We start from the raw sequence: 25,215 nt of genomic DNA, 5'->3' as shown, positions 1-25,215 counted from the left end.
CGCCACAGCGGAACTCCAGTCCGGTAATGATTGGCAGTAGATTTTTACGTGCTGGCTTGCCGGGCCTAACGCACAACCTTCAACGAAGGAATACCCATTCACGCATGTCTACACACAGAAGACGCTCTGAGAATCGAACGGGCAACGTCTAACTGTGAGGCGACAATGCTACCGCAGCAGCTTTGAAAACCACTAAAACACTTAAAGCACTGTCAAACAGCAGCAAACCTCTGAACTTCTTTGTTAAGAATTCTGGATTAATTCAAAAATAATGGGAGAAGAAAGGATCAAAATTAGGAACCATTTTAAATATTGGTCTAATTCACTTAAAATGTTAATAGATTGACAGTGTTTGCTTTAACAAGAGTTTTCCAAACAATAAGTAGTACTTCTCTAATATCTGGTATTATTGACTGGGTGCAATCCAGAGTGATTTTTGAGCAAATCAAAACTTTTACAAGGTTTGGGGCAAAAATATGAGGTAAAATTATAGTTGTCTTGCAGAATCAGGGACATTTGAGTGGAATAGACAGCTGGTAGACATAAACTGCTCCTCTGAAACACCAACTGCTTTAAATGCTTTTAGAAAGTGTGACAGAAAGAATAGTCTGTTTATAAATGTGGCAGAGTGAAATTCTAACAGCTTTTAAAAGTTGTTTTTCCTTTTGCTGCTGTTCATTGCCAACCTGTAATATCCATTGTTAGTCCCAAGTGGGAGACCCATTCTTAAAATTGCTTGGGTGTCCTTAAGCCTTTGTTAACATTCCTAAGCACTGTTAAGATGAGGATTCTCATGACATGGAAGTACTTACCAAGTTTATCTTTTCCTGATTTGAGAGTGTAGTTTTGTACTGCTTCATTTACTTATTTTTTGTTTAACTTAGGAGACAGCTTATAGCATTTAAATACTTGGCAATACAGGATGAGAATCTTATTGAGGAAACCTTTTGCAAATTAGACCACAGAGTTGTCATACAACATTTTACTAAAGCAGATAGTACTATAAACAATAATTGACTGTCTTTGCTTGTATAGGATAACATGGTATAAAGAGCAACTAATCTAGTGACCACCATGTCTGCTTACCAACTAACCATTGTCAGGCTAATTTACCACCGTATTCATGGAAGGTGAAATCTGTGAGTCCCAGAGTAAGTTTATAGGTTCATAGGTATATACTATGCTAATGACTACAAAGGCCTTTTTACGCCTAGCCATGCATCCTAAATCTGACAAGTTCTGGTACCCTTGTTAAGTGTAAGCAGAGGGCTGGGAAATTAAACATTTACAACCAGGGCTGTGAGATGAACCATTTACAAGCTGTCTGTATCCATTACAGATATAGGTGCCAAACCAGGGATGAATTTCCTGTTCCCCATCCAGTTGTTCAAGTACACTTGAATTGGGTTAGGGATCAACTCTGCCTCACATGGATGGGGAGCCTGTTCCAGGGAAGTGGTAGTCTCTGGGATGCATACCTGTCTGTCTGGCAGGTCCTATTTATATTGCAGGCAAGGTTTAAGTCTTTAGAATGGGTAATTCTAGTGCTGTTTGTTTTGTGGATATGCAGGAGTTCCAGCAGAGTGGGGTCTGACAGTGCTTTGTATGCTAGCCATAGATCTCCCCTCAACAGTCAGTAGGAGACGGAATACAGGGAATAGAGCCTTGAGGCAGTCTGCAGAGGACATGTTACTTACTCCCTGTATTATTTTAGTGAGGAAACTCTGTGGTTGTTTGATGTGCCTGTTTAGGTACATACCAAATGGGGTTACTGTACTCAATGACAGGGCTGATGAATGTTGAATGCAGTGGAACAATGACTTCTTTGGACCTAGATGCCATACCTTTGTTTATAAGTTGCACAACATAGAATGATTTCCTCACTGCTGTAGACATATTTTAGTCAAAGAGTAGAGTCAAAGACTAGATTACTGTCTGTGTGTGCTCCCATGTCCCTGACTACTGGGTTAACTCTTAGGGGTGTGTTGTCAATATGATACTTTTCAGGAGTGGATGACTTCCTGAAGGGTACTATTGTGCACTTCTTGGCATTTAGTTTTAGTCCATGGCTTTGGCACCAGTTGTTTGTCTCTGTCAGCCCTTCCTTGAGAACAATTGTGTCAGTGGGTGATTCAGTGACCGCTCCTAATTTGCAATCATTTGCAAATTTAGTCAGTCAGAGGCCACTGACATTGGCCTTGATTTCATAAAAGTAAATACCAAAAAAGGAGCAATCCCAGGACCAATCACTGAGGGACTCTGCTTGTGACTAGTTTCTCTGTGGAGGTGGACTCCAGAATTCTAACTTTGTGGTTCGTGTCTGTGAGCCAGCTGGCTATCCAGTGGGTGACAATAAGGGTTTGTACCTAACCTCTTAAGTTTGTCAACAATGCCTGAATAGGAGATTGTGTCAAATGCCTTGGCTAGGTCAAAGTGAATGTGAACCGTTTTGCCCTCATCCATTTGTTTGGTGATTTTCCCAAAGAAGTCCACCAGGTTGAGTAAGCATTACCTGCCCTTGATGAAACCATATTGGGTTGGGTCCAGTGTCTGGAGATTTCCTATGTCATTATTGATAATTTCCATGATAATTCTTTCCATGGCTTTGCAGTTGAGACTGATGAGACTTACGGGTCTTCAATTTCCAGGGTCTGTAGATGACCCACCTTTGAGCAAATGGATGACTACTGTTGTTCTCCGTTCATTAAGCACAAAGCCTGTTTTGAGGCTACAGTTAAATAGCAATTCCAGAAGGCCTGCTAGATCATGTTTCGTGCTATTAAGAAGGCATCCTGGGATATTGTCTGGGCTCACTGATGCCATGTTCTTGGCTTTAGAGAGAGCATTAAGGACCTGTTCCCTACTGATAGCAGAGGGAGTTATATTTGATGGTATTTCCTAGGGAAGGTTGATTGGGAGAGAGGGGTAAAGGTGGAGCTGAATTTGTCAGCCAGTCGATTTGCTACATCTTCTGGCACAGTATAGGTAGCTCCATTTACAATGAGCTCTGCACACAATTGTGTATTTCCTTTGAGGTTGCGGACATAACTAAAGAATGCCTTGTGTTTGTCCTTGGGCTGGGAGGCCAAATTTACCTCAAATTTGGCTTTGGTAGACTTTATTTGTGCTCTGAGATATTTGTTTAGATTGGACAGTGCTTTTATCCGGGTTCCATTTAGATGCTCAAAAGTCCTTTTACGCGAATACGAAAAGAGCGACATGTATTGCACGAACCATGGAAACGCCGAATGTCCAAAACCACGAAATTTGAAATGTCGAAGTGTCATGGTTGGCCCATCTGCGGTATAGCTCCGTAAGGTAAGTGTGCGATAGTTACGGACCTTAGGGTTATGGTGCAGGTTAAGGTAAGTGCATAGATGGGTAATGTATGTAAGGTTTAGTGTAGGGTTAGAATTAGGGTTTTGTTAAATGTATGTGTGTGGATTATTTATTTTGTTTTGGTATATCTCTGTAGGGTAAGTGTGTGATAGTTACGGACCTTAGGGTTAGGGTGCAGGTTAAGGTAAGTGCATAGATAGTAATGTATGTAAGGTTTAGTGTAGGGTTAGAAGTAGGGTTTTGGTGCTTTACTTTAGGGATATAAGTAGGGTTTTGGTTAGTGCATGTATATGGCTTATTTATTTTGTTTGGGTAGGCAGTATGTAGTGGGAGGTGGAGTTGGCCGAGTATGGGGATTCGTCTTTTTGAATTTCGTGGTTTAGTGCGTTCGGCATATTCGCGGTTAGAGCAATACGTGTCGGTGTTTTCGCATACGCTTAAAAGGATTTTCGCTAATATAATATAGACCCCTTTTATCCTGCTGGGTGCTACACCTCCTAATTTTTGCATTGATTTTCTGCTGTTATACAGCCTATTGATGCTGTAATCCTACCAGGGTGGCTTGTTTTTTGAGTTCTGTACTTCTTCGTGATGGTACAGCTGCCTCTATGCAGCTACTAACATGCTTGTATAGAGTTTCTGTGAACGTTTTTTTGTAGGCAGCAGTGATGTCAGGGTTTATGAGGGCTTGAACTTTTTCCAGATTATCACTTAATAGTTGGAAGGTAGCCTTAAAGTAGTTCCTGAATATTCCATGGTTAGCTGGGGTTCCAGGTTTTATTTTTACTTCAAAGGAAGAAAATCACAAACAGTGAGAATACAAAATAAAAATCCACAGTAAACCCTGGTAGAAGGCAAATGCTGTATAGTACAGACTAAGAACACTTAAAAAAGTACCAATAAAATAATGAAGTTTATTAAAAGGTGAGTGCTTTCGCAGTGGTAGACACTGCTTCTTCAGACAACAATAAAGGTAAAATCAAATACTTAAATACAAAGGACTATAATGCATTGACTAATCAAAGCCACTAAAATTCCCTCCTAAATATTAATTTAATTAATTAATTAAGGCACTCACAATTTTAAATAACAGATGCATCGCTTGAATAGTATGTGTTTATTTAAGCCTTCTCGATCTTAATACAGGCTTGAGGGGAACACTGTCATTCAAGCCAAGGCCCCTATGTGAGCCTAACCTAAAGATCCATTGTAGTTCAGTTCCCTCTGTCTTATTTATAATGTTCCCCATCCTCAGGCCCTGATCCATAACATGCAGGACCTGAAATAAAAAAGTGTGCTGGGTACCTGCTTGAATGGTATGTTTAGCTAGGGCACAACATTCTAGACCCTTTCCAGTACAATATAAGTGGTCCCTCATCCTTTCTTTTAAACGTCTGTTAGTTTTCCCGACATAGAACCTGAAGCAAGTGACACAGTGTGCCAGTTCTTATGCTAACTTGGTGATGGCTGAGTGGGAGCAACAACATGTTCTAAATAGAAGGGATTCTCATGTTACATTTTATCGACGTTTTGTCGATAATCTTTTTGTTGGCTGCCATGGTAATGAGCATAAATTTATAGAATTTTTTCATGATCTTAATAACACCAGTTGCTTTCTTACATTTACTATGTGCAGGTCCACTCAGTTCATCAATTATTTGGATGTAACAGTATTCAAGAAAGAGGGTGGCTGGTGTACCAAAGTCCATAGGAAGGACTGTTACTGTCCAGCCTTCCTTCATAGGGACAGCATGCATCCCTCGTATGTGTTTTCCAATGTAGTGATGACAGGCTTTGAGAGTATCTCGCCTTTCCTGTGATGATAAAAATGTCTCTCTTGAATTGAACTATTTGAGTAAAGCTTTTGAAGCTAGACGGTATAGTCAAATGGAAATTACCAAGGCCAGATGGAAGGTTTTGAATGAGAGAGGAGGACGGGCTAAACCCTTTTTCTCTGACCGAGTGTCACTTCCAACAGAAAGAGGGACCCAGATCCCCTGGGATCCCAATGGTACTATCCTATACGCAGGATGTGAATATGGTTAAGTACATCTTTCGTAAGAATTGTTCCATCTTACAGGTGGATGACAAGATATCAGAATTAGTAGGCCCTCAACCAAGGTTTTCCACAGGAATAAAAAGAACCTGAAGCAACACTTGTGCTACCCCAAAATGTTGACTGATGCTATAAGGGATTGGGTTGGTACCTGTAAGTGTGGTGCCTGCGCATACTGTGATTGTGTGGATGAATCCAGATATTTTAAGCACCCTGAAACTGGGTGCCTGTGGCAGTTGCCTGCAAGGTGGATTGTAACCACCACGGATTTGGTGTATGTGGCACATTGTGTCACTTGCTTCAGGTTCTATGTCGGGAAAACTAACTGACGTTTAAAAGAAAGGATGAGGGACCACTTATATTGTACCAGAAAGGGTCTGGAATGTAGTGCCCTAGCTAAACATACCATTCAAGCAGGTACCCAGCACACTTTTTTATTTCAGGTCCTGCATGTTATGGATCAGGGCCTGAGGATGGGGAACATTATAAATAAGACAGAGGGAACTGAACTACAATGGATCTTTAGGTTAGGCTCACATAGGGGCCTTGGCTTGAATGACAGTGTTCCCCTCACGCCTGTATTATTATCTAGAAGGCTCAAATAAACACATACTATTCAAGCAATGCATCTGTTACTTAAAATTGTGAGTGCCTTAATTAATTAATTAATTAAATTAATATTTTAGGAGGGAATTTTACTGGCTTTGATTGGTCAATGCATTATGGTTCTTTGTATTTAAGTATTTCATTTCATCTTTATTGTTGTCTGAAGAAGCAGTGTCTACCACTATGAAAGCGCTCACCTTTTAATAAACTTCTTTATTTTTTTGGTACTTTTTAAGTGTTTTGAGTCCGTACTATGCAACATTTGCCTTCTACCAGGGTTTACTGTGGACTTTTACTTGAAAGGAGATCATTTTGTGGTCTGATCTTAGCTGAGAAGACATTACACTAGGAGGTATGCATTCTCCCATATCAGTGAGCACTAGATCCAGTAAAAGTTGCACCCCTTGTTGGTGTACTAACAATATGGTGCAGGGAGTTTTTGGTTACAAAATCCAAGAATCTCTGTGCCTGTAAGTTTGGTGTCGTAGTTAATAGTGGGTTAATTAAAGTTGCCCATAAATATGGTAATGGGTTGGATGGTGAGTGCTTCCAGTAGCTTTAAATACATGGTATGGGTTTTCTGGGTCATAGACAGGGACCTGTAGCTTGCTAGGAAGTGGTATTGGATTTTGCCTCTGGTGATATGAATGTGGAGAAGCTCAAGTGCATTGTCCTGTTTGACCAGTCTTGGGGTAGGTTTATTTTTGATGTAAATCAAGACACCTCCACCTTTAGTCCCTGTTTGTGTAGTAGCTGATCTAAATGTGTGGAAAGCTTTGTAACATTGTACTGTCAGTGTGCTCTCCATGGCTTTAATCCATGTCTCAAGTGACTGCATAGACGTCAACATTCTCTAGGGTGAAGAGCTTCTAGGGAGTGGAGTTTTTTGTTTAGACTCCTAGCACTGAGCAGGAACACCTTCAGATGTTCTTGATTTTGATTTGCTATGTCGGAAGTACTTTCAGTTTGGCATTGCCTAAAAAAGGCACTATGGGGGAGGATAATGTTTTAGATAATAATCAAAGGCCTAGAGGGGAGACTCCTGGCTCCTTCCATGCTGACAAATATTGCACCCCCTTAGAATGACACCAGAAATTAAGCCAGTATGAAGGTCATTCATCTTTTGTTCATACTGTGGCATCATCTTTGGAGAACGTAAAATGCTTCTCAATACTAGGCTCATACCAACCAGGGACACACATTCTGAGAGCTTCATCATGTCTCTTCATATAGTCTAGGGACATATGCTTCAGGTCACTTTCATCCACATGGACTATGACTGAGTCATACTGATACTTGTGGTCCAGTGACCTGAGTGCGTGCATAATGTGGCAGATCCTGGCCCCCTGATAAGCAACTAACCTTGACTTTCTCCTTACTCAGCCTGGTGACTAGGACATCAGCGTGCTTCACAATGGAGTCTCCAATGACTATAGGATCATAAGATCATAGGAGGTTACTAGGCTATTGGCCATGAGGCCATTATAAGCCTAGCCAAGAGTTTAGCCCATGTTTAGACAAGTCAGCACCCAAAGCTCCTGTCCATCAAGGACATAGGTGGAATCCTAGGGGTAAATTTTCTGTTTCCCATCGAGTTATACAGGTTGTGCTTAAGTGGGATAATGAGGTACTCTGCTTGATGTGGAGAGGGAGTCTGTTCCACAGATGGGGGAGTCTCTGGGACACAAATCTGTTCTGCCAGCAAGTCCTATTGATATTACAAACCAGGTTGCGGTCACATGTACGGGTTACTCGAGGGAGCTTGACTTGTGGATATGCAGCATTCCCATCAAGGCGGGGTCTGAGATTGCTTTGTATGCCAGATAGAGGTCACCTCTCCAGAGTCTGTATTAAACTGAGTAGAGGGACAGGGCTTTTAGCCTATCTGTGTAGGGTAGATGTTTGAGGCCCTGAATTCTCCTGGTGAGGAACCTGTGTGGTCTCTTCAGCTGCTGTATGTGCTTTGTGAGGTATATGTAGAAGGGGGCGTTGTACTCAGTAATTGACCTTATAAGGGAAAAATACAGGGATTTTATGACCTCTTTGTCCCTGGATGAGACACCCTTACTTATGAGGTGAACCATGTAGAAAGCTTTCCATACAACAGAAGCAACATGGTTGTCAAAAGTCAGGTTGCTATCAACCTGGGTGCCCAGATCCCTCACTACCGATTCTGTACTTAGTACATTGTTATTAATGTGATAATATGTGGGAATGTCACACTCCACAAAGGGGATGATGATGCATTTTTTGGCATTCAGCTTGAGGCCATGTTTCTGGCACCAGTCATTTGTTTTTGTGAGACCCTCTTGGAGGATGTCTTCATCAGTTGGGGAATTGCTTGCACCCGGCTTGCAGTCATCTGCAAACTTGGTCAGCCATAGCCCACTGGTTTTGGCCTGCACCTCAGAGAAGTATATCCCAAGTAAGAGAGGCCCCAAGATCAATCCCTGGGGTACGCTGTTCATTACGGGTCTACTGCTTGAGATGGCTTCCCCTACTTTGATTAGGTGGGTTCTGTCAGTGAGCCAGTTTGCTACCCATCTGGTAACATATGGATTGATGCCAACTTGAGAGAGTTTATCTATTATGCTCGAGTGAGGAATAGTGTTGAAGGCTTTGGCCAGGTCAAAGTAGGCAGTGTGCACAGTCTTCCCCTTGTCCATGGCTTTGGTGACTGTCTCAAAGAAGTTGACCAGATTTAACAGACATGACCTCCCATTGACAAAGCCAGACTGTGTGGGGTTGAGTGTTTGGAGGTTGCTAATTTCCCTGTTAATGAGGTCCATGATAATCCGTTCCATAGCCTTGCAGATCAGGCTAGTTAGGCTGATGGCTCTATAATTTCCCAGATCTGTGGACACTCCACCTTTGTGTAAAGGGATGACCGTGGCTGTCCTCCACTCGGCTGGGATAAAGCCGGTACTCAGGCTTTGGTTGATTGAGTAGGGTGCCTAATGGTGCTGCACTGAATCTGTTTGCCAGTAGATAGGCTATGTCTACAGCATTTGTGTATACGGTGTCCTTGACCACAAGTTCTGAACAGATCTGGGTGCTTCCTTTGAGATTGAGGACATATGTGAAGAAGGCCTTATGATTGTCTCTAGTAGATGTGGTCAATTTGGACTCTAAGTTGGCTTTAGAGGATTTCACTAGTGCTCATATTTGCTTGTTCAGCTAAGGAGATAATGCTTTTAATTGAGCACCTGCTCCTTCTTGTTCCTGGACAGCATTTCTTTCCTTTTGTTTATAGTTTATTTATTGCAGATGTCCACCAGACAGGTTTACTCTTCCTTGCGGAGAATGATTTTGTCCTGTCAGGTATTCCTAATTCCATGCACCTATATAAATGCTCATATAGTACTTTGGTATAGATATGGACATTGGTGCCAGTTCCTCTAGAGGGGGAGGGGGCTGTGAAGCTGTTTATACCATCCCTCAGGAGGTTGTAATCAGCTCCAGAGGAGATTTTGTTTGATCCTAGCTAGGGGGGGGCAAGGGAGATGGTGACTTTGAAAATGACCACTTTATGGTCGAATCTTACCAGAGAGGATAATACTATAGGGATACTGCAGTGGTTATTCATGTTGGTTAATACCAAGTCCAAGATATTACCACCTCTTGTGGGGGTATTGACTAGCTCTTCCAAGGCATTTGTATTGACAAAACGAGGAATCTCTGGGCATTTGTATTCTGGCATGAGTAGTTTTTCAAATCTATGCTTGGGTAATTAAAGTTACCCAGGATCAGGATAAAGGGTTGAATCTTGATAGATTTGAAGAGGTCCAGATAGGTGGAGTGGACATCTTGAATCAAATTTGGGGGCCTGTAGCTAGATATGATTTGAACAGGGGTCTTGTCAATGGTTAACTGCACTTGGAGTGTTTTCTGTGAGTCATACTGTTTGACCAGCCTGGAGGTGTGTGTGTCTTTAATATATATTGAAACTCCACCTCCTTTGGCTTTGCTGCCCACAGTTTGGGGTCTGAATGTGTGATAGGATGAGTAACCATGTAAGGCTGGGGCGGATTCCGCAGCTTTGAACCAGGTTTCTATGACTGCACAAATGTCAGCATCTTCCAAGGTTAAGAATGCTTGCAATGAGTGCAGTTTCATGTTTAGACTCCTAGTGTTTAGCAGGATCACCTTTAATTTGCTTTTTGTTGAAATGTTTATGTTGGTAGTATCGACCTTATGACTTTTCTTAAAAAAGGCACTTTGGGGGAGGCAAGGGCCTTTGCCAGAAGTCTGAAGCCCAAGTGAGAAAGGTTCAGGCCATCTCTAGCAAAGCATAGTGGTCTGTTGATCATATCTTCCCAGGCTGTCAGGTACTGGATCCCCTTGGAATGACACCAGAAACTAAGCCAGTTGTTAAAGTCAATCATTTTCTGTTTGTATTGAGGCAGCATTCTTGGGTGATGGTAGAATGCTGCTTAAGGCTAGGAACATACCTGCCTGGGACATATATTCAGCAAACTTAACCATGTCTCTCTTCATATAGTCCAGGGAGGTATGTCTCAATTCGTTCACGCCAACATGGGCTATGAGGGAGTCCTAACGGTACCTGTTGTTGAGAGACTTGAGTGCGTGTGTGATATGGAGGATTCTGGCACCTGACACATAAGTAACCGTGACTTTCTCCTTATCCAGCCTGGTAAGAGGCACATTTGTGTGTCTCACAATGGAGTCTCCTTTGATTAATATGTTTGGTTTATGGTTAGGCCTTAGTGACTGCGAGATGCTGATGTGTGGACTATGCATGGTATGTGGTGTGGAGGGTTGTGGAGTTCGCATGTGTTTTTGCCTCTGAGGTCTCCTTTGGGCTTGTTTTTGTTGAGAACCTCCACATATGTGGGTGTGTGTTGTGTAGCTGTGCATGGTGTTTGAGGTGTAGTGATTGTACTGACAGCCTTCTCAGTGCCAGATATACTGGCTTGTGAGGGAGAAAGCATAGACTCTAGCTTCTTGATGTAATTGCACCTCTCACAAATTGTGTTCCTAGATGGTAATAGTAGATGGTTGTCTATGTACATGAGGCAGTTGCTACACTGTCTCAGGATGCCCATATCAACCAAGCTGGCAGGAGAAACCATAGAAAATTGTCCATCCATACTTGTCAGAATCTGAGGGAGAGAGGCCAGGGAGAGCTAAGGGGTAGGCCTTAAGCCCAAGTGCTTAAACCAAAACTAAGAGCCTTAGAATAACACTTAAAATTTAAACAGAATAAAACTAGCAGTAATAAATGCAGCAGAGAAGATGCAGTTCAACACTTTAGACAAAAAATAGTATAAAAACCAAGATTAAGTAATAGAGCAGGAGGAGGAAACACAAATACTGTAAAAGCAGCTGAATAAAGTGTTTTTTTTTTTTTAGTGAAGTGGAAAGGGAGAAAGGAGGAACAGAAGATAATGCAAGATTAAGAAACTAACAGTTGTTGGCCTTGCCAAATGTTCTCTCTGTGTTAGGTAGAATGAGCTAATGACACTGGACAGGGAGGAGTGTCCCAGATCACATTTACAGTAAGGGTGAGCAGCTGCAAAGCCACCAAGTTTAAGAACCAGACAATAGGGAGGAAGGGTGGGAAACTATGCTACAGCAACTATCTACACTACTTTAGGCAGAAAATGCTACAGAAATGTTTATCACAGCAGAAAAACAGCAGTGAGACACTAAATGAAAGTTTTAAAACAGGTAAAGGAGCAAGGAGACTCTAGAGAATGCTTTTAAGTGCAAACAAATCGGTTATATGGTACACTCCTTGGCAGGAAATAAGAACAAACAGATGATTAACAAATGTAGAAAATGTCACGTTAATACCTTTCACACAGTGAAACTAGCTAAAAAAACCTTTACAAACAGTGTGACAGTAACAAAAATGATTTAACAGGCCCTGTAAGCAGACAGTTTCAGTACAACAGTGCAGATTAGTTTACAGAAACAAAATACAGTAAAAAGTAGGCAGCAGACAATAAAAAGGATGGTTGAATTATGTGGTGACTTGCCTTGTGGACTAAGAAGTAGAGGCTCCATGAGATGTGGTTGTATGTGTTGATGCAGGTGTTTTGAGAGTACATTCGGGGTTGCTGAGTGTGGTTATGTATATTTCATCTAGGTCTTTGGAGTTTAGGAAGATTACATTTAAGTGTCTCAGAATGTGTGGGTCTATGTCTCTGCTTTGAGGTATGTGTGATGGGTGCAGGGTGTGTACTGGTGACACCCTTATTGACAGTGCTTTTATGTAAGAGCTTTGCATCCAATGACATTGTGTAAGTACTTCTATCATATACCATATCAGTTTGAGAATTAACTGGTTGTCAGTAAACATGAGGCAATTACTTCATTGCCTCAGGATGCCCATATCCACTAAGCTAGTTACTGAGATAATGGGAAAGTTTATATCCATGGTGACAGACCTTTTTTTATTGACTAGACAGTTGAAGTGAGAATATAAAGTAATGTCAGGAATATCTGGTTTGCAACTCTGGGGACAGTGCTTGTCACTTCAGACTACTTGCCTTATTTGCATCTAGGTGTTGTTGAAATGTCAATGGTGCTTTTACAGGAAAAATGTCAACTCAAGGTGTCTGTGGGTATACAGGGCACTGCCAAACATTTGAGCCAAAACTAATAAGTGGAGCCTGAGGATTTATGGATAAAGTATTTAGGCAGATTTTCTGAAGTTAGAAGCAAATTAAGCAGTACTTACTGAAACTGTAAATAAATAACTAGTTTGTCAAGAATGATGAAAACAGGGGAGTCACCTAAATGGCTGCTGATTACTACAAGTGTTGGTCTCACCACAGCTTCACTCTGCTGGGATACAATGCTCCTTTGTTTCTTCTCTCACCAGAAGCAAATCACTAGCACCAATCACAAGATGAGAAGCAGGCCACAGCCTGTTTGGTGATCCTCAGTCTTTTACCAGATGATGTAAGTGTCTGTTGGCTTGTTGTAGCCTTTTCCTGGTAGATGTCTTGAACAGCAACCAAGACCAATCAGGAAAATCAAGCACAGGCACTCACTTTCCAACCAGAGAGTCAGCAATCTATGCACTCTGCTCTCCTTCTCTCACCAGGAGCAAAATATAAGCACAAATTCCAAGTTGGCACCTATGAATCAAGTTATTAGGCTTTCCAATGATCAGTGGTCCTGAGAAAATAATGTTCTTAAACTCCTTTTCTCACCAGGAACAAAACAGAAGCACTAATCCCAAGATGACTATTGATGGGCAGAATGTGGGCTGTCCAGTAATTGGTGGTCTTGGAGTAGATGTTGCAGATTTTAAAGGTAAGATGGAAAATTGTTTAATATGCTAAGAGCTGGAGAGTGCACTAAGCAGTTAGGAAAGAGGGGTGGCAACTTAAGTTTTAGCTATCTAAGTGAATAGCCACTAATTTTAAAAGAGCAAACTAGATTGGAAGGGGGTGGACACTTTGTATTCTGACTCTATGGAATGCAGTGGGATGGCCACTAAATTTATATAGTTGAATGGGAGTGATTTCACAAAATGATAATTTTATGGTTACTCACAGTAGCCAATGAAAGAGGAGAAGGAAGGAGATATGAGGTCAAATTAACATAACAGGCAGGCAACTAGAAAGACAGTTAAATTTAAAAACACAACAGCACCAGGGTGGCAGGATGGGGAAAACCTTAATTCTGCTGGACTCAGAAGAGAGGCAGCTGCCGCATTACTTGACTTGCAGAAGTCTATTTGTGAGCAGGGGGGGGATGCAGGGAAATAAACTGAAACCTCAATTGTTTTATTTATTTTGTTTTGTTTGTTTAGTTTATCTTGTTTGTTTTCTGATGTAGAGTAGGATGTGTGCTACTGATGCCGTGGTGGTGCAGTGGTTAGCGTTTTCACCTCACAGTAAGATGTCTCAGCTGGAGCACCTTCTGTGTGGAGTCTGCATGTCCTCCCCACAGTTGAGTGACGTTACAGACATGTAGGTAGGTGCGTGTGTGAATGGGTGTGCCTCCTTTGAAGTTTGGGCGTCGGGCTGGCAACACTGCCAATCATGAGGGGACTGGAGTTCCGCTGTGGCAACCCCTAACCGGGAAAAGCCAAAAGACATTACTAGTAGGATGTCTGCTACTGGTGTTAGCTGCACTATCTGACATAATAAGAAAAAGGAGGTCAAGGATGACAGGATTCCTAAGGGCATAGTAAGAGAGGCACAACTCTTCAGGAGTCTGAAAGTCATAAATTATAAGAACAAAGCTTTCAATTTCTCCTGGTAACTTCAAAGTCTTAAGACCAGAAATCATTTTAGTTAGGAACCTTTGACCTTTAAGGTTTTTGATATCTAGTAAGATGCATTTCAAAGGACTGGTTAAATTCTATAATGGCTAAATTTAAGGAGATAATCACCTGAGCTGAAAGAAATGCTGCTGACAGTTTTAAAATATTTAAGATTTCCTGCTACAGTAGCCACGTGGTGATCAAAGAAGAGAGAACTTTTCACCCAAGTGCTCACATCTCTAATCACTGTTTCATTTGGTGGTTCATTTTGAAGGATAAATGTGTCTTCAGTGGATTTGATAATTTCACCTGGTTTGCAGTCATTCAGCGATCATTATTGGTTTTGATGTAAAAGAAATAAATGTCAAACAGGAAAGCACCAAGTACAGATCCCTGAGGGGACACCTTGTCTCCTTCTCCCTTGTACAAAAGGCATCTGCTCTACAGATAATGTAATGATGTCCTCCTTTATAACAATTGCAGTATTCTTTACTCTTGAGGATATCCTGCCGAGGATAGCATAACATCTGACCAGTATACTAAAGCTTTTACACCTTCCAGGCACTGTACATCAGATGTGCAAGGCGTAAGGTACATGTGTAATGTTCGGATATCTAATCCTCAAAACTTCTTTGCTGCCAGTCCGAATGCCATCATTGAATTTGATCTGTATGTGCCATTCACCATTCTGGTTCATCTTCTGAGCCTTCCAAAGAAAAGTGCCCCATCGGGGTTCCTTCCATTCATTTTATTCTTCCTTGTGGTTTGCTTTCATGTCATCCTGGAAGGGAAAATGAGTGAGAGGCAGATTCCTCACAAAGATAGACAAATGAAATGCCTTTTTTTTTGTTTAGGTGCCAAGCATGGCCATGCTCTGTATATCTGTCAGGTGTTTCTCTCTAAGACACTCCCCAGCCATTTCTCATCCCTTTCTATATATTTGGAAAACCATCATCTGAAGCTTTTGACAGCGTTTCTTAGCCAAATCCTCCCACCCCAAAGTTCAGCTGCCACTTAAGAAAAAAAGCTAACAAAGAAAGTACTGAACCTGTTGCTGTCCAGCCTCCACCAGATATCTCCCTCAGGCTGGATGAAGAAACCAAGGACTGTCCAGTGCAACTGCCAGTTCCCTCTTCTGCATTCCAGTTGAAGGCTGACACAGAGTTGTTTACATGCACATCTGCCAAGGCTGTGCATACATATGATACGGATGTAGAGGGTAAGAACGGCTGATTATATCTGGGGCCTGGGGGGGGATTCCCCAAACATTAGTGAGAACGAGGTTCCCAGTACTGTCATCGAATATATGTAGGGGTCTGAACCTCCTAGATTTGTGTTCCTTTAAAAAAGAACAACAAACATGGCTACTGTGGCTAAGGATCTTTATAAAGTGGCAGGACTTTACTTAGGGCTGTTGAGTACTTTTATGGCCCTGAAACTCCAACAAGGGCTGTCTGTCCCTGCTTCTGTGCCCTGGTCTTCCACCCTTTCTAAGAGACCTAGTGAGTTGTTTCTAGTGAAGAATCGTTAGTATATCCCTCCCAGATCTACACTTCTCTGACTCAAGAGGTCTGATAAAGATACTTTATCCCCTGACTCTCCTTTGAAGAATTATCCTTTGGGAATACAGCATCCCATATGATGCAATATTTTATGTGGGAATGTTGCCAGGTTTCTGAGGTTAAAAAGAGATATTTTAAACTCTTGCAAATAGACTCATCCAGACCTTCTGCACCCCCTTCTGTATTAGCTGCACTTTTGGATACATTCACATCAGCCTGTCAGGCTCCTGATTCTCATCTTCCAGCCTCTAATAGGCTAGACAGATTTTATAAAGCCACTGAGGATCATAAATACGTGTATGAAAAGTTCTTTCTCGAATCCTGCTATTGTTTCCATGTCTGCAGATAATCCATCCAAACTGCTTTCCTCTTCAAAGCTTTTACTTTCTAAAAATGACAGCCATCTTACGGAAAAGTATGGGGGAAAAAGTGTATACTTCTGCTCCCTTGGCTTTTGGGACATTAATTATCAGTTCCATGTCACTAGATATGTCCTGGCACCTCTCTCTCATTTGGGTGAGGGGTAAACTGAGGTGCCTGATTCAGACAGTAAGATTTCTGCTCTTTCTCTTCTGAGTTCTGCCTCTCCAGTAGCTCGCCATTCCATTAAAATCAGCTATGATGCAGCTGATGCCTGTTCTAGCGTAGTTGCAACCAGTTCTGTAAGGAGATACTCTTGGTTGTGCCTGCAAACACTGCCTGAGAACATTAAGGCCAAACTTTTAGATTCTCCCTTAGACAACCAGAATCTATTTGATGCTGCTGCAGAATTGTTTAAAACCCTTTAGGATAAGGGTAAGGTTATACAAGACCTAAAGCAAATTTTTGTTTTCCCATACCTAAATTCCAGAGGAACTATCTATCAAAATCTTCTTCTGTCTGTAGCCAGCCTAGACAACCTTCTAGGAGCAAAAGGGGTGACTAAATGGATTTTCCTAGATAAGCCCACTCAGAGTTCCGGAGGCCAAAAGCCTTCTTTTTCTGACAAATCTGCTTCTATCTGACATCCAGTTTCCCCTTCCCCTTGACCAGATTCCTCTGAATATCATACTAACCCTTTCCTTTCCCGTTGATGAACACACATGCCTGGGTCCTTTCCATCATCTAACATGGTTATTTTATGGCCTAGAAGCCCCTCCTCAGCCTCATTATTGCCAGCCTCCACATTTATCTTTGGTTATGTGGGATTTGGTGGAGCAGTGAATTATCTAACTTGTTCCCTTGTTTTAGCAGGGAACATATTTTTATTTCACAATGTTTCTGGTTCCTAGGAAGGAGGTGGGGTCGGGAAGGCCGATCCTATGCATATCCTTTCTCAGCATTTTTCTCAAGTTTCCTTCCTTCAGGATGTTGTCTCTTCAGGCACTATTCCCACTTTTGCTTTCTCAAACTTTTCTGATATCCCTGGATTTGAAGGATGCTTACCTTCATATTCCTATCCATCCTCTCCTTAGGAAGTTTATATTTTTCTGTTTCTTCCACTCATTATCAATTTTCTGCTTTGCCTTTTGGTCTTTCTACAGCTCTGAGGATATTTACCTAATGTCTGGCTCATGTGGAAGCCTACTGCAGATTAAAGGGAATTCAAATATTCCCTTATTAGAAAGTCTTCTAATTTAAGTCCCCTGTCAACAGCTCTTGCTTCAAAATCGACACGTCACTGTACTTTGCAGTGTGAGGTTCACCCTCAAACTCAAAAAGTCTGTGTTGACTCCCTGTCAGGACCAAGTGTTTTTGGGTTGCAGGATTCAGACCATCGCAATGTTGGCTTGTCTCCTGCTTCCCAAGATCCACTCTTTGACTGCTTATTTCCAGTCTCCTGCACTTCCAGTCCTTTCTGCAAAGGAATTTCTTTGAGCCCTGGGGAATATGGTATCCATCATTCCTATGTTTCCTTTGGCCAGACTCCACATGAGGAACTTTCATTGATATCTCAAGACCTTTTGGCTCCAGCACTTGCCACTCTCTGCAGTATCTGGTTCCTCTCTTAACTTTGCACAAGTTTCAGCTCCGCAGGTGGCTTCATCAGATTTCCCTAAATCCAGGTCTGTCTTTTCAGGTTCCTCTCCCTACTCATGAGCTGTACATAGATGCTTTCAGTCACAGTTGGGGAGTCTCCTCTGATAACATGAAAGTCTAGGGTCTTTGGTCCCATTAACCAACGACAGACCATATCAACATTAAAGAGAGGAGGGGTCTACTTCTAGCTCTTCAGGCCTTTCACTCCCTTTGGGTTACAGGTCTTCTAAAACATTTTTACAGACAATACCACAGTCCTGTAGTACATCAACAAGCAAGGGGCATAAAATCTTACCTTCTTTCCAGGCTGGCTCTTCAGAGTTGGGATTTTTCAGTCTGCTGCCATCTAATTTTTCAAGTGGTTTATCTTCAAAACACATTTTAATGGCAGACTCTTTAAGTAGGTCCAGGACAAATCCTCACAAATGAATGCTTCACAGAGGGGTGTTTCTGGACATTGTACATCAGTGGGATACTCCACCGGTATATCTTTTTGCCACCCCTCTGAATAGACAACTTCCCCAGTTCTATTCCAGAGTGCCAAGTCTGCTGGCTTGGAGAGTGGATATGAGAATTAGGGGCAGGGGTAGGTGGGTATAAAGGAGCTCTGGAAGCCATTTCTGGAATACAACATCCCCTGGTGACCATCCCTGGAAGAGGGATTGTGGCAAAGTAACTGCTGCACTTGGTGTAAGGGGAGGCAAAGGGAGTGCCCCAGTGACTGAATATCTGTTTGGATATCACTAGATTGAGGGACTGCTCATGAGGCATAAGGAGTGGTCTGCTGAGCCTGTACACTAGGAAATTGAGTACTTCTGGGATATGTATTGCTTTGAGAAAAAAGTACAAGACCATCGTCCACTTCCAAACCATCATTGCTTTCCAACATAACATATAAGAACTGGTTCCTTCTTCATTGTTAATATAGCAAACTACTGTCATGTTGTCAGTTTGGATAGAAATCATGCCCTGAAGAGAGCAGTCCTGTAGTATGACGACTGCCTGCAGCTCCAGAACATTTATGCGAATGTTGGTCTTATCAACTGTCCAAAGACCTTGGACTGTTCTTCCATTGTAACGTCCCCCTCCCACTTTAAGGAGGAGACATCTGTGGTCAACAATGGTCATTGGCTTGGGTGGAAGAAAGGGCCTGCCAGAGTGGATTGTCAAAGTGTAACAACCACCTCAAGTGTTTGGAAAGATGGTGAATGCACTGTGTCCACTGTGCTTGAAGAAGCCATTGCAGAATCCTCATATGAAAGCATGCAAAATATACCATTAGGATCAAAGACACCATCAGCCTCAGTACCCTGAGAGTCAAGGCTGCAGTAGGGTAGGGGTCGTGAAGAAGACTGTACTGCTATTTTCAGTCTTGAATCTTGTGTAGTGGCAGATGGACTATGGACTGCATAGCATCCAGATGACACCCTGTAAATGTAATCCTCTCTACTCTCTGAAGGCTCAGCTTCCGAAAATTTATTGACATTCCCAATGACTGACACAGGCTGAAAATGTAGTCCCTGGCTGACAAAAGGGACTCCATTAAGAGGGGTAGGAGCCAGTCAACTAGATATGGGAAAGTCTTGTATCTGTGTAGTCGCAGATGAGCCACTGTGACAGCCATGCATTTGATGAACACCATCGAGCCTATGGTGAGGCTAAATTGTAAGACTCAGAATTGATAATGGCTGATTTCTGTCCAGAAGTGAAAGTACCTCCTTGACTCCTTTGCAATCTTGATTTCCAGACATATTTGTTTAGCAGGCTGAGATCTAGGTTGGGCTTTAGGTCCTGAGTTTTCTTCAGAACCAAACAGTACTTTGAATAAAACCCTGATGCTCTCTGGTCTGGTGGGACATTTTGATGGCTGTTTTAGAGAGAAATGAAGCTATCTCCTTTTCCACTGCCTTGCCCTGATTGGGCAGAGCATCTAGCAGCAACGGTTTGGGCTGTGGTGTATCAAAAAAGTGGTATGGAGTAGCGTCCATTTGTATTGTGTGATGGCCTGCCCTGCTGCTGGGTACAGGGACAGATAACCCCTCCCCAACCACCTTCAGAGGGGAGCAGTTGGACAGACCTTTAGGGATGCTGCAATCACCAGTGACAGAAGGCGCCACAATATTCTTGGTTCTGTGAACCTCCTTGGCTTCTAGGCCTGCATCTGTTGAAGGGGCCGTCTCTACTACAGCAGTCCCATCAGAAGACGAGTCAAACTATTGACATTTAGACTTCCTAAACCAGACTGAATGAGGATGCTTTTGGTTTCTCTTACATGCTCTCTAGGGAACAGAGAGAGGGAGAGAGTCGTCCCTTCTTGTTTACACTTCTGTATCCTTTACTTCATCAACATGCCAAAAATGGAGAAGCCATCAAATGGGATGCAAGTAAAAGACCCATTGAAGTGGTCTGCAAAATCACAAAGGTGCAGGCATGCATGGTGTCTCATTGTTACACCAGTCTGAGCTGCCCTAGCTGCTCTGCCTGTCTCATGTGGAGCATGAAGAGGTTGGTCATACTGGACAAGGTTGTCAAGGATGTCTCCAATTTCCTCGACTCTCTCGTCGGGAGATTTCAGAGTAGATAGGGCTTGCTGCATCAAAGCTCTCTAAAATCGGTTCATGGTGTGGAATAGTTCAAGGCTGTTAACATAAAAGTGCCTGAAGCTTAACCCCACTTCCCAAGTATGTCCATTACCCTTAATTACTAGTTGAGGGGATGAATAGAAGCTGAGTCCCTCAGCTCTTGCTTAGTAGCTGCCACCACAATGATAGAGTCAGCGGAAGGGGACTTAGCCCAATGCTATTTGTCTTTGTGAGTATTTTGTCAGGCTTTTGAAGGACTACTTCATAGGTATTGGCTTCCTGCCATGACTTAGTAACTGCTAAGTCAATCAACTTGTCAGCCAGGGCACCACCCAGAAAGTTGATGGGGCTGAACTGTAAGCTTAAAAAATTGTGTCATTTTAAGAGCGGTGTTGAGAAGCCAACATCTCCTCTGACATACAAGCTGTAAAAGTTTGCCAAATGAAGCATCTTCATGAGGTCAGTGGAAGCATATCTCTCTGTCCTATGTGTTTCTATTTGATATTAGGGACTCTGGGGAGTGCTTTTTCTTGCATGTTCTCTTTTTGGGTATATCAGGGGAGGAGTCATCCCTAACTCCTCAGAGGATTGGTCCTGGTTCGGAATAGAAGTTTTGAAGCTTATGTCAGCTCTTTCCCAAGGACAAAAAGACAAATACAACAGTGGGTAGCCGTAGATCCAAAAATGTAAAATCAAAGTAAAAAATAAAAATGCTGGAAACAGTAAAATAGTCAGTTTATTGTGCAAGTATAAAACTTTTGCCAACTGGCTTCCACAGGCAATATTGAACTTACAAAACTGAATCTGTATTTAAAACCTCTAAAAAGTTACATGTTTAAAACCAATTAAGCAATTAAACTTGCTCATGCAAATATCCAAGAAATGGCTTTAAGGTGAAAGCACCATTCAGACCAGGAGGTGTATGTGCTCTCATTCTCCGTACCCAGCGCATCTCTTCATTTTCAGTCAATAACTTTATATCACCACCTCGTAATGGCATATAAATTACTTTCAGTATCAAAAATGTAAAGCTGTGAGCATCACCTTTATCTAAAATATGTTTATATAGTGCATTAGTAAAAACTTTCGTCTTATTTCTGAAAGATGGTCACCTATCCTTTGTTTTAGTTTTCTACTCGTCATTCCCACATAGTAACCATCACATAGGTCACATATAGCCATATAAACAATGTTCTGTTTCCATAAGCATATAGCCTGAAGTCAAGCCCTGTGTCCCAAGGACACTGGATGGGAGAAAGGCAAGATGGACTGAGTTTCATAGGAAGGAACTGAATCTGGTGGGATCTGAACGTCTGCTCTCTTTGGAGTGGCAATAATCCTCCCCAGCTCCAGGAAGGCCAATCCAACCTCCATCAGATCCATGGACACCAACCCAGCCATTGGATCTGCCCTACCCCACGTCTGAGAGAAAACTAGATCCAAAAGAGGAACCTCTGACATAGAGAAGGGGGATGGCCTTGATGAGGGGATCAGAATCAAAGGCTTAAAAGCTGAGCTCCTTGAAACCACCAAAAAGATGCATGTGAAATCCCTTACAATGATGCTGAAGCCCCAAGCTTGAGTCTTTGACTTTGAGATTGCACCAACTCCAAGATCAAAGTCAAATACATCATAATACAGGATAAAAAATATTGCATAATAACTACAGTAATCAATCAGAGGAGGTTAGAAAAGATTGAGAAGAGAGACTGGATAAGCAATTCACAATGAGGAAATAGGAGTACATATGTATGGCTCCCAAATATGCAACAACAACTAGAAGATATAGGATTTTTGTTTGGAAGTGTTTGCATAGGTATTTTTATACCCAAAGCAGACTCCAAAGAATTTTTCCTCAGGTAGATTGAAGATGTTGGAGGTTTGATAGAGAAGAAATAAGTAACTGGGAACATATGTTTTGGGAGTGTAGTAGGTTAGCAGATTTAAAAAAAATTTATACAGAGTAGTCTGTCATAAATAGTGGATGAGGAAGTGATTTTTGAGCCAGATACAGGATCTAAATTGCCGAGACATACTAAGGCATTGTTAAGTTTAATTCTGGAGGCTGCCAAAAAGCAATTACTAGAAAATGGAAATTAAAAGTCTAGGTCACATATATGGGAGGGTGGCCTAATGGTTAAGGGTGTTTGCCTTACATACACAAGGTGCAGGGTTTGAGTCTCAGTACTAACCTATGAACCTATTTGAATTACTGAATGCCGTAATGGAGATAAAAGAACTGGAAGTGGGATCTTTAGAAAAGGGTAGGAGCAAATTACATAGAAAAACTGAAAATTGTGGGAACATTAAGGCATGAATAATGTTTTAGAAGAGGAGTGAGATTTAAGGGAAGGTAGGAATTGAGCAGTTTATGTAAAGTCGGCTTGATGACAGTAATGCAGAAAAACACGCTATATAATGTTCATAACTGGAAATGCATCAATATGGCTTGTTTTCTTTCATATAAATGTAGGTTTGCCAATGTCTTAAATGATTATTCAATAAATGTGTGTAAAAAAAAATTGACTGCATCAGATCCATAACCTGGTCCATTTTTTTCTAAAGATGCCTGTTTTTGGGAGAGTCCTGTACCACAACTGTATCCACTGGTTCTGAAGGAGGAGTACATGCCACCTGTATGTCGAACCTTGGTGAGATTTGGTGCTCAGGATGGGCTGATAGACTCAGATGATCTCTTCCTTGACTCAAACTCTTATGCAAACTTTTTTTTAGATTTTGCCACCTCTGGATCAGGTGGCAACAGTCCTTTCAGAGAGCTTATTCCTCCTATCGGTCCAAAGCTCTAGGCCTGAAGCCGGCACAAATATCACACTCAACAGATAATTGTGGCACCCCAAAGCACACCACTTAAAGGCCGTGTGTCTTTGGGGGGGGGGGGAGTCTTGTGCCTGTAAAGCAAGCACTTTTTGAAACGGTTTTGTTTATTCTTGTCCATAAGTAACAGACCTTACATACACACACACTATTCACTACTAAATATTTATCTAGCTGTGGAAACAAACTATAAGCCTTTATGCAACTATCTATCACTCTGTTAACTCTTAATAAGAATGGAAAGAAAGTGGCTGAAGACATGTCATGAAAAAGGGGCTGACAAAACAGAGCAAGTGCTACATTACAGAATTCAAAATTATATTCCAAAAAAGTACAGAAATTGCCTAAAATTTGAAGTTGGAAATATATAAATGTGAAAGTATATTTACAAAAATTCTGCTAAAATTATTCCAAGGAGGAGACTTAGCTGATAATGGAGATCCCCATCCTTTCACTATGGTGGCTAACAAGATCTGAGGTAAATGAATGAAGTGGTGCATTACTAGAGGGAAAATGTGTTAAGAAGCTTGAGGCTGTAGCACTAATGCTGCCACGACTGAAGTGACAAGTGGCTTGTGGACCCACATGTTGAATCAGACTGAATGTACAGGAACTTAACATGTACACTCCTGAAGAAAGAAGGAAAAGAGAAAAGCCATGATGCAGACTTTTCTTCTGGAAAAACAGATGTTCTTGAAAAAGAAACAGTATTAAGGACAAGTCTAGATAAAATCACTTCAGCTAATAGATCTAGGAGACACTCTCTGATGACCTCCCTGTGGGAAGAATAACGACACCTTGTTGAAGTTTTCAGTAGTTTATTCAGTTAAGTAGGTAGATGGATGAATGTTCTTGTTCTAATACTTTACATTCAACTGGTCAGTTGTTAACAGGGAGGTTATCAGAGAGAGTGTGTCTCCTATAACTGCTAGCTAAAGTGAATTTATCTGGACTTATCATACCAGACTTCACTCAAGCCCCCTGGATTACCCCTGTTTTCTGTTCTTGAAAAAGGGGACATGATCTGAGAATCACAGAAGAATAACTCTGGGGTGATATGAGGAATCATATTTTCACTGAGGAAGTTATGGATGTTTAAAAAACCTTCCCACATACAGTGATGAATTTAAAACAAAAGAATTTCAACTGCCTTAAGACAAATACCAGTCTGTAATGAGGAGAATAAATCAAAATGCAAGTTATTTTGCAACAGCCTTTAGGTAGACCCGCAACTGTTGCTTGCCCGTTGTCACATTTTATGTTTTTGTGTAAGTACTAACTACATAATAAACTGCAGGATGTAAGGTATGTTAATATATCATAAATATGCATGGAAGAATATTACATAAAAGTAAGCTGTTGTCATAGTTCATTAACATAATTACACAGTTTCAGTCACCTTACTGTAAAATCAAATAATGAAACAAGACCGGTGATCTCGGGTTCCTATCGCGTGATCGAAAATTGTAAACGGCGGATGCATATTGAGCGGACCCGATTGGTCGAAACGTCTAACACAGAAATTGCTGTAGGGAATATTTTCCCTTTATTTAAATGCAGTGCAATCTCGGAGTAGGAATATTTGTAGCGGGGGATTTGGGGGCTTGCCCTCCTGCCTACAGCGTTTAGGTAAGTATAGTTTTTAATTTTTTTTATTATATTTTCAAAATTTCAAACATCGCTTATATGGCATTGACCATATGGTGTTAAATGTTTGAAACTTTCGAAATATAACATAGACCCGAGATCTCTACAAGGAATGCTTGACCATAAGCTTTATACATTAGGATTCAGATTAGCCTTTAAGGTTTACATTTCAGTCTTTTAGTAAACTATTCAGAAACACAGTAGGTTTAAGCATACATTGCTTGCTTGCTTGCTTTGAATATTGATTTGTTCATTTTTCATGCATTTGTAGTTTAAGAAACTTGCTAAAGCTAGGTTCTCTTTTTGGCACCTTAGCACACATGA

General features: G+C 41.5%; 1 protein-coding gene across 1 annotated transcript in view; it reads left to right on the top strand.

Moving 5' to 3' along the window:
- LOC122811247 (cGMP-dependent protein kinase 1-like) overlaps window positions 1-25,215 on the top strand; it is a 4,027,247-nt gene that overhangs the window by 2,640,813 nt on the left and 1,361,219 nt on the right. The window lies entirely within an intron of this gene.

The sequence above is a fragment of the Protopterus annectens genome, chromosome 9.part0 (assembly GCF_019279795.1).
Source record: "Protopterus annectens isolate FY-2018-M chromosome 9.part0, PAN1.0, whole genome shotgun sequence".
In the NCBI taxonomy this organism is placed as follows: Eukaryota; Metazoa; Chordata; order Ceratodontiformes; family Protopteridae; genus Protopterus; species Protopterus annectens.
This window is presented reverse-complemented; position numbering and strand designations above follow the sequence as displayed.